Here is a 10,959-nt window from a genome sequence, read left to right as displayed (position 1 = left end):
CCGTGGCGTTAAGCCCCACCCCCTCTGCCGCCCCTGGCGGTTAGCTCCGCCCCCTGCTGCCTACCGGCTGTTAGTCCCGCCCCCTTTGCCGGTTAGTCACGCCCCCTGGGGTTAGCCCCGCCCCTCTCTGTCGACTCTGGCAGCGGCGCCCACCGCCGGTGGAGCGGTGGGTGGGCCCCACTGGGCCCCCTCCGCCCCGGGGCCCCCTCAGAGTGCCCCGTCACGGGGCTTGTACAGGCGCGTAGGGGCTGAGCATGGCACCTGCTGTCAGCCTGACAACCAGCTGTGCAGTCCAGCCCCTGGCCACACTGCCACCTCGCCTCCCTGCACACTGCCCTGTGCTGTGGCACCGGGCTGGGCCTCGGGTGACTTCCCAGAACGACTTCAGATGTGTGACGTGAAGGAGGAATGGTCGGCAGGGCGAGGCGCTCACACCGTTAGTGTGCAGATGCAATTACGTAGGTAAGCTGCTGAGGAGGTAGCATGCCAGCCGCCATTAAAGCAGCGCAGTGTGAGGGCTGCAGTAGCATGGGCAGTCACGGGTGATGCCTGGCAGGAGTGTTGCCCTCATCACACCTCAAAGCTGAAAGTTGCGTGCTGGTGAACCATGGCCTCAGTGCTGGGTAAGCTTGAGTTCACGCTCCCCTCCACTAAGGGGTTTTATAGCTAGAAAACACAGGGGATAAGAGTCAGTCAGCATGATGTGAGAGATGTATGTGTGGTCACACAGGTAAGACAAATATTTTTGGAACAGACTTCTGGTTTTGAAGTCCAAATACCTGTTATCGGCTGGCGAATTTCCTTCCTGTCTGTGGGCCACAGTGCAGTACAGTGCTCCAAATCCACCGGCTGATGTGCTCTCCCAAGTCCTATAATGAAAGCTGGTGTCTTGTACATTAGGGGACTGTGCAATGCACCTCTGAAGCACAGCTGATGGGACAGCATGCAGCAGTAAGTTCATAGCATGTTTTTCCAGGCAACTCAAGGAAATGTTGCGTAAGATTTTCTTAAACTGTGGGTTCAAACTGTGAAATTGATGCAGGGAGTAGCTTTTCTGGATTTTTTCACCTGCAAGACTGAGAGACAAGCCATGTCCGTAGTTCTGCAGGTGTTCTCTAGTCAACATGCTACATGTGGTCATTTGTGAAATAAGTAAATTAGGACAACATCTGTGAGTTATGATTCTGATTTAGGAGCACAGAGAAGAATCTAAGTGTCCATCCTCAAGGTAATAATTCTTTTTAATTTACAATACGTTTCTTTGAATTCATGTTTCAGTAAACAAAAAGTGTCCTTAACCTCAGAAAACTGATCTTGCACAGGCTGGATGTAAGAAAGTAAATAGATACATAGAAACTGTCCGCCAAATAACAAATTTTAATAAAGAAAATTTACAACTTCCTCACTGATTTTAGTCTTCAGTAGAAATTTCTCTGGACATGAACTTGCTGGCTGATGTGTATTATTTGTAGCATTTGTCATTACAGCCTTTTTTACCCCTCAGTGGAGCTACCTGTAGGTCACAGACATCATGATGTCTATGAAGCCACCTGACATGGATGGCAGGTAAAGGAGGTCCAGTCACTGTCCTGTCCCTCCAGAGAACAGAGTGATGCTGCCCGATGACATGTCACTCTAGTGCGAAGGCCAGGGAAGACTTGGAGGTCGCTGACCGTGGAGTGTAAGAAGATGTTGTGCTTGAGTTCAAGGACAGCTCTGTCATTGAAGGAGCACCCTGTGTGTATCAGCTGAGTGGGACATTGAGACACTAGTGTGTTTTGAGAAGGATGCAGGAGAAGTGGTAGTTTTGATATATAAACACAGGAACATGTATTCCACTCTTCTAATTAGCAGCTGTCATGCATATGAGAAGCTTGTGCTTGTCATTGTTTGTGATATTTGGGGATGTAGTTCATATTGGGAAAGCAATGTAATTGTCTTATTAGGAGAGGGAGCTTTATGGTAGCAGCTATGTTTAGGATCTGTAACGCAAACCAGTGCCTAGAGACAGCTCATGGAAAACTAAAAGAAGTGTTTATTAATTGTGATTTACAGCTGGCATAGAAGAGCAATAACTGGTAAACCAAAAGTTTCTTAAGAAATTGCCATTGTTTGCTTTTTGGTCATTATTTTTTACTGCAAATATGCTGAAAATGTACCAGTTCTCCGGTTTTTGGGAACTGAGCCCAGAATAGGCCCAGGACTACAGTTATAATGGTCCATGGAGGAGAACTGTGTACACAACATAAACCAAGTACACTCATTAGAAAACTTTATTTATTCTATTGCTAATAGTATATTCCAGTTCTGTATTAGCTGTGCAGCCAAACCCAGATGAACTACTACAGATGCTCTTGAACCCTTGGAGATAACGTGAGACATATGCAAAGCAGGATAATGGAGTTGCTGGAATGTGTGGTATATTGCCAGTGTTTTCTGTCTGTTTTCTGTTTGTTATAAACACAAACAAGTAGTTATTGCAATGTTTTCATATTAAAAAGTCTGATAATTTGAGAAGCCCCTTGCTGTGCTGACAAAACAGTCACCCCAGGGTAGCTGGTATCCACAACAGTTCTGATCTCAGAATTGGTTTTGGTGCCCTTGCTCATCTGAATGAAAAAGACCAATCAAATTGACTTTAAATGGTGTTTGTCCAGTGACCTTGGCTGAACAATTAACTTTAGTACCAGTCTGGAATGGGCTAAGTGCTTGTTCCTCCACGTGTATGTTTTTTTGGGGTCATTCACTGGAATTACTTACGCATCATTTATTGGAAATGATCTGGTTTGTGCTGCTTTTCTAAGAACCATTTTAGATAACAGTAGATGAAGAACAAATTCTTCCCTGAGGTGGTTTTATTCACAAATACATTCCATATCAATCTTAGCTGTTAAGGAAGAAAGCTGTAATGTGCTTAAGCTTGCCGTGGTGTGAGAGGATGAGAATATATCATTCCTGATTTAAGTCTTACAGCCCAAGGCCTAAAGAAGTGGATCCTCCCTTCACCCATGAACTGGATAGGACTGGAAATCCAGAAGGGCTGGCCACTCTTCTGGCATGTGTTAGGGAGCAGGAGAAGCTGACTGGAAAGGTCCAATGGTCAAGGTGAACAGGTTTCATTTATTCTGTGCATTTACAGTGGAGTCTTCCTATTTCAGACTTTTGGGGACTGTATTTCTTGTTCAAGTGAGCATTAAAACTTCTATTACTGTAAGTGGGTGCCAGTGCAAATACCTGTCCTCAGCTATATTACTGATTTCCTTCCCCCACCCAAAACTGTATTTTGGCATACAACAAAAGAAAAAAAAAACCACCAAAACCCCAAACCCTTCAAAATGGATGTAGCAAAGTGAAAATCCTTGTAGAAGCAACAGTAGCAGAAACACAAGGGGCCCTAACAGGTTTGCATGCAGCTAAGAAGTCTGTCACATCAGTCATAGGTCCTCAACAGGGGGATTCTAGTGTCCAATGTCTGATAAAAAAAGGCTGGGCAGTAAAAGTGATGGAATTATGGAAGTTGTAATTATGCTTTGAAGAGAAGGACAACACAGCTGTGCCCAATCTAAATGATTGCCCTAACACTGTAGTTTGGTGTTCTGGGTAGAAGAAATTCATGGCCAAGGAAGAAAGGAAAGATTAAGGTCTCTTTGGGAAGTCTGTTTTATAGTCCAGAGATCTGTGCCAGTCTGTATGGCACTGGACTCTGATGGTGAAGCTGAAATAATTGTGGAGTGTGAAAAGAAAATGGGAACTGGCAGAAGTGCTGTCATGAGTGAATGGGCACTAGCTAGCTGAAAAGGCAGCCAGCCAGGATGTCCGATGAGTAGAACAACTTTAGGCTCTGCTGTGGCTTTGTGAAGCAGCCCCTTCCAGCAACCTAAGCTGGGGTGCGCAGTCAGCCGCAAAACCTAATGCCTATGAGTCAATGCAGGGGGTGTGGGGTACAGCTACAGGAAGAGGAGAAGAGCCAGCTGCCAAGAGAAAGATGACTCCAAGTTATTATTTTTATTGCTTGTCGAGAGGATCTTGCTTGCTGGGGATGGTTTATGTATGTTACCTGATTTTCCTTTCCTCTTTCTTTTTCACCCCTAGCTACAGTGACATTTATTAAAATCATAGTTTGCAAGTGAGAAAGTCTAATTCAGTGAGCATCCAGAGTGGCTTGATGGTATTCCACATTCCTGGTTAGAAGGTAATCTTTTACTAGAAATTGCGTCGGTAGAAACTGCCTGTAGCTAACATAAAGTTTTCACATTGAAAGTTTACTGAGACTTGCATTTGTTTGAAGATCACTGGTTTATTAGATTTCAAAATTTTTTTCTTCACAGACTGAATAGAGCTGTTCCACGCCTAGACCATTTCTAATCACACAGTTATTATTTCAAAGCACCGCTTTACATTACTGTATAATGGTGTCTAAACTGCAGTTCTGGAAACAGCTTTATGTTGCCCAGTGAGTCTTTAATTCACATTCCTTTGTAATTTCGAAATCCTGTTGTCATGATCTTGTAACTTTTCTATAGCACAGATTCTGTATTTTAGTGGCTTCCATGCTTGATTATACATATTTTCATCTACATTCAAGCTTATCTTCCAAATTACAAAATTAAGGGCATCCTCTGAATTACAGCTGAAAAGGTGGTAATGCATGACTCCTATCACTGTTACTTGCTAGGAGAAGTTCTTGTAAGAAAATACTGTTTTGGCAGAAGAAGACTTTGTACTGAGGAGTATCAGTAAATGTTTCTGTTATAAATTTGTGTTCTCAATTTTATGTGCCAGTTTTTCTTTGGGTTTCCCAGCATCTGAACAAAGCAATTATGCCTATTTTCATAGGTGTAAAAGTCTCCAAACAGTTTTTGCCTTTTTTTCCCCCCAATATTTTGAAATAAAGTAATAAAAGTCTTTTTGGCAACGTGATTTAGGATCGTAATCTATTTTGTAATTTATGTTTCTGCATTAGACCACCTGAAGTGCCAATAACAGGAAAAGGTTTTCTTTTACTACTAGCTGTAATAATTATTTAAAAAATATTATTGTTACCAACTTCACAGAAACTTAAATCTACCATGTGGTGGTGAGCCTTCAACATACATTACAACAATTCCTTCTGTCTTTCCTGTGCTAGCAGAGGTAGATCTGTGCAAGATTTGTGGTATCTTTGTCTGGTTTTAAGTTGACATTAATATATCTGATTTCATAGAATTTCCCGTATAAGCTCAGTCCTACTGAGATAATCAGCAGCCCTGTAGGAGCCACATTCTCTGAGTCACTGTTTGGATGGCAGGGTTCCATGAATGTGTGGCTAGTTTTGTCTGCCGAGATGTCCTTTGGTATGTTATGTAAAGCAAGGTGTTCATGCTTGTGTCAGTGTGTAAAGGCACTGAATCTTGTAAGGAGCATGGAAGACTAGATAAGCATTTGCATAGCTACATTTACTTGGCAAGGCAGGATTGCAATAATTGATGCGTCTCTCTTTTTACCCTCAAAGTAAATCAGAAAGCAAGGAGGAAAATAGATTTTGCCTGTAGATGGCAAAGAGCCATGAAGAAATTGTTATTTTTTCAGGCAGTATGATTTCCTAACAAGAACAAATTAGTAGTGCATGTCAAATTTATCTTTCCTTTTTTTCTTTGACAATGCCTCTTATAAAAATGTCTTTGAAACTAATCTACCAAAGTAAGGAGTCTTAAAAAAATCTGGTTTGCATAACAAATATATTACAGTTCCTGAATGTACGCTGTTTTCTTTTGTCCAGACCTTTAAAACCTCTAATTCATACCCTTATGGCATATGAATTGCTGTAACTGCTAAACCAATTTGTTTGTTTTCTCAAAGAAAAGAAAAACGGAGTATAGTGTACTGAAAGAAGGATCCATAACACAAGTTTTCCAATTGGAATGCTGTTAAGGTCTTTAACATCTTATTTTAGCCAGTGGAACAGTTCCAGCAGCTCAAGTCATGACACTGCCACTTACTGGAATTAACAACCTGGGGAGAAAAGTGCCCTTGTACTGAACGTGTCCAGTATCAAAATGGGTGTATGAAATTCTCCGGATCTTTTGAATTTTAGATCTTTTTTCCTACTGTCTCATTGCATGCAAAGAGGTATCACTAGTCATCAAAAGATATTCTTTGCTTTTTACAAACCTTGTGATACCACTTCTCAATCAGATCGCTGCAGCTTCTTTAATGGCAGACAGTAGTACTCTCTAAATATACTGGAAGTAATTTGTCACAAAGAAAACGCTTAAGGTGTCCTAGTACACCATTTTTCTTCCCTTTGCCACCCTTCTATATCAGAAATATTTCAATTGTGTGTTAGATCACTCAGAGACAGATTCTCCTCAAGAATTGAGTATAAAATAATGTATTTACTAACACAGATTTGCAGTAATGGAACAATGCTACAAAGAGATACAGAAACAAAGTAAGTTAATAAGATTATATTTGTCAAGAAACATCCTCCAGGGTCACTTTAGCATCTCAGCTAGCTTCTAGCTCCCATTCTTTTACACTAATTTGGAAGCTCTGTTTACCTGAAATTTATTTTCTTTGTTCAAGATGTATGTTTTCTTCTTACCAGCCCTCTCTTAAGCACTGAGGAGGACAGGTAGGACACAGAGCAAAAGCAAAGGTTGGTTTTTTTTTCCTGTGTCCAAGCAAGACCATCTTAGTTTTGCACTTTGCTTTTCTTCATTAAGAAAGAATATTTAATTGAGTCTGGTGATTAGATTCTTTGAAGTGATTCTATGAGGAGGGGATTAGGACATATGTCTGCCATAGGCCCATATTTGCATACCCCAACAAGTTGTTAACATTAACATTTCTATTGTAAGTAATTTCCCATTGCTTCTCAGCACATTAGTAATACCTTATACGTAATGTGATCCGAAGTCATAAATTCACAATCTAATTTCTAGATTCAGAATATATTTTGGCTGGTGATTACCATACAAGGAATGAATATGACATCATCCATGGTGAAACAAGGTCGGACACATTATTTGCAAAACTCTGCCACACATACACACTTTCTCTGGAGAACGTCACAAATCCCATGATGCCAGTATTTCTTGGTCCCATAAAAATTATTAAGGATAATTCTCACTTAATTTCCAGGGTTTCAGCAACCTTGGAAAGTTAGACGAGGCAGATAACTGAAGGAGGTAACTGCATTAGCCATTACAGCTGAATCTGCTGTCAAGTATGCATCAGCAGTGTGCAATATCAATATAGAATTTGAACAATTCTGTCACAGCAAATGGAATAAATCCTGGATATCTTTGGAAAGGAGGTTCCAATGAAATAATGCAATGGTTACATTTTTAAAACATAAATATACATGCCTTTCAGGGTGACTTGAAAACTTTCCCTTCTCTTTCTTTTACCTCTCACTTTCCTGAGAGAGGAAGTAGTTGGGAGTGCTTTGTTCACACAGAGGAATGATTCATTAATAAGTTCAATAATGAATTAGATTAATGAAATTTATTCTGCAAGTTATACCCTCCAGTTACTCTAACCGGAAACTTTATGCACAGCATTTTAAAAAATTGTTTTATAATACAAGTTGCTTATATGTACACGTTTAAATCTACCAAGTGTTACCAGATGTGATGGAAATTAAATTAGCTAGAATTACCAAGTGCTGATTTATATTTTTCTCAATAATTTAAAAATATTTCTATAAAAAGTAGGGCAGATACTTTTAATAATCATGCATATAACTTAATAGAATCATAGAATGGTTTAGGTTAGAAGGGACCTTGAAGATCATTGAGTTCCAACCCCCCTGCCATAGGCCGGGACACCTCCTACTAGGCCGGGTTGCTCAAAGCCCCATCCAGCCTGGTCTTGAACACTTCCAGGGATGAAGCTTCCACTTCTCTGGGCAATCTGCTCCAGTGCCTCACCACCCTCAGAGTGAAAAATGTCTTCCTAATATCTAATCTAAGTCTACTTTCTTCCAGTTTAAAGCCATTCCCCCTTGTCCTATCACTACAAGCCCTTGTAAAAAGTCCTTCCCCAGCTTTCCTGTAGGCCCCCTTTAGGAACTGGAAGGCTGCAGTAAGGTCTTGCTGGAGCCTTCTCTTCTCCAGGCTGAACAACCCTGACTCTCTTAGCCTCTCCTCATAGGAGAGGTGCTCCAGCCCTCCGATCACCTTTGTGGCCCTCCTCTGGACCTGCTCCAACAGGTCCAGAGATATAAATAAATGATGCATACATGGTACAATAAACTCTACCTAGATTAGAACCATCACACAATGCAACTCAAAATGGAGCATTTAAATCTGGAACAAAAGGTAGACAGGATTTTTTTTTTTCTGACTTACAACTTTGAGTTTTCTCCCCCTTCCTACCAATCCATTTGACAACAGCAGTATTTCCAAGTACAAGAGATCCAGTTTACCTCTTTCAACATCAGAATATAGCATTATTGGGGGAAAATGGAAATAATATTTTTGTTTGACTGATCTGTGCAAGTGAAGAGACAGTGGATAAGTAAACTCCATGCACAGAATGTTTCTGTTCAGCATTTCATGTGCATGTTTATGCACAATACTTGTGTATATAAATATCATCTGTTCCTGCTGTCCTCCCACACAGCACTGCAATGTGCTGTGTATTCTCTTTGTATTTCAGATGTCTCAAGGACATTCGTTATGCTCAAAAGTTATGCTCAGTACTTGGGGACTATACATTAGCCACTCACCAAAGATGCACAAACCTGAAATAATTGTATTTCAGCTTGTTCAAAAGCAGCTAATTTTTGTGAAACGTTTAATAAGTTGTGTCAGTAGAAATTATGTCTGTCCGGCATACATTGTTTTCTCCACAATATGGCATGTGAGTTACCTTGGGAAGGAAGCAATTGCTGGTAATTAGTGTCACTTATCTGACCTTTGCTGAAAAGAGTATTCACTGTTCAGCAGTTGCTAATAAGCCTCCACAATAGAGCTGTGTGGCAATGTTCAAAGTGCCGTTAATCCTAAGGCACGATATGAACATGCCTTAAAATACTTGAGTGCTCTTTTCAGTGCGTTCATATGGTGGATGCTCTCTGAGCTTTGGACTGTGCTTGTTTTGACATGTGTCTAGTGTTTTCAGTTTAAATACCTGCCACAGCACAAACAGCCCTTATTCCTGTAAAGCCAACTAACCATGCTAATTAGTACAAGCCTGTAGAAAACAGATTTAACAATATGCAGACCTGATTCTTGTCTTGCAACAGTGAAGTTTAGAAATAATTTAATTAAAAATATGTTAACATAAACTATGACCATACGGTTTATGCAACAACAATTTAAAATTATGTAAATTTTTTGGTGCATCTAATGATTGGTCCCTTGCGTAATCTGCACTCATAACAATTCCTGTTGGAAATTTCTCCCTGTTATGATTCTGATCTAACAGTAACTCTGGGTTGAGACATGTGATGAATAAAGTCGTCGTTGATGAGTATAAAATCACCATCTAGTTTCTCTTCAAAGTGAGCACATCCTTAGAACTGACTGTAAGGCAGCATTTTTGTTAGTGAGAATTTCACTGGAGGGGAAGAAGCCTTAAGTGAGCACAACAAAACAATTTCAAAATTTCCAGTGAATGGGAAATTAGCTTTTGTAGTCATGTGCCTTCTAGAAATGCAAGCATGCTTCCCCTGGAATCTTTTCTGGGATTTCATTATGTGTTCTTAATCCAGATGTTTCAAACACTTTGGAAACAATGATCTATTATTATTGTCAGAATAAATTCATCATCTTTGCTTTCAGAAATGTCAGAGGGAGGAGGAGTGTTTAGCAGACCTCTAGGGAGCCTTTCAGTGTTTTCTCTACTGGAGTCTGAAACCTTCCCAGACAGGTATATTTAGCTTCTCTTAATGGTGGTCAAACTAGAACATTACTCCAGCATTGTCCATTTAACATTTGCTGATATATATTATCCAGATTATGTCCCCAAACTGTTCCTTAGTTAAATTAACTCCATTTTGTTATGTCTCACAATGATCTAAAAGCTATATATAACATATGGCATTCATAAATAGGTGATTCCAAAATCTATTACATAGCCTACCCATACACCATATGGAAATTTGAAATCTGAGAGAGAAACAAGGTCTATTCTACATAAGAAGAGATGAAAGTGTCTTCTAACAGTTTGAAAACCTTGGCTATGCCTTTTCATATTGCCCTTTCAACAATATTCTTTGAAGTCTAAAGTTGTCTGTATGTACAGGCACTTGCCCTAGCTGGGATTTGTTAGCTCCAGGACACATAAAAGATGATTCCTTAAGCACTTACTTTTAGAGCCATGAAAATGGCCCCAAGGATTATTCTTTTGCTAGAAGTCAGAAGTGTAAGGCTGCTTTCAGGATGGGCTCTGCGTTTGTTAAACTGCTGCCCTTATACATGCAGAAATATATTAATGACCTTGTATAGCTGCTTAAATATTTTTTTTTAAAATAGGTAATCCTGTTTGGGTTTGGGGAATATGTGGTTTTCCTAAACCCTTCATTTCAAAAGCTCTTTAGCCTATTATGGCTAAATAGCATTTTAATGAAGCATGTTTGTTATACTTACCAACAACAAAAGTACTTTATCATGTAACAAGAATAACGAGCAAGTTACTTCCATAGCTAATACTGCAATGATAACATTGTGGTGTTATCATCTTTCAAACTGCACCGTACCACCTCTGCTGCACTAGAAGTTCAGATTTTTACCAGACAGATGTTCAGATATTATACCCTAATATAAGCATTTATTCTTCTTTTTCCAAATGAAAAAAAAAAAATCTTAAAGACATTTATTTCTACTGATAGGCAATGCTGAAGTTTCCATTTTAACTTTAGAGTCTTTCTTTTATTTGAACAGCAGGGCCAGCTGCAGGTATTGGCAATGTGGGCAGGTTGCCTATGGATGCAGATGTTCAGGATGGCAAAACGATCCCACTAAAGAGCAG

Source organism: Charadrius vociferus, unplaced genomic scaffold, assembly GCF_000708025.1.
Source record: "Charadrius vociferus isolate BGI_N301 unplaced genomic scaffold, ASM70802v2 scaffold65, whole genome shotgun sequence".
Taxonomy (NCBI): domain Eukaryota; kingdom Metazoa; phylum Chordata; class Aves; order Charadriiformes; family Charadriidae; genus Charadrius; species Charadrius vociferus.
The sequence above is the reverse complement of the archived record's forward strand: the minus strand, read 5'-3'. Positions refer to the sequence as shown.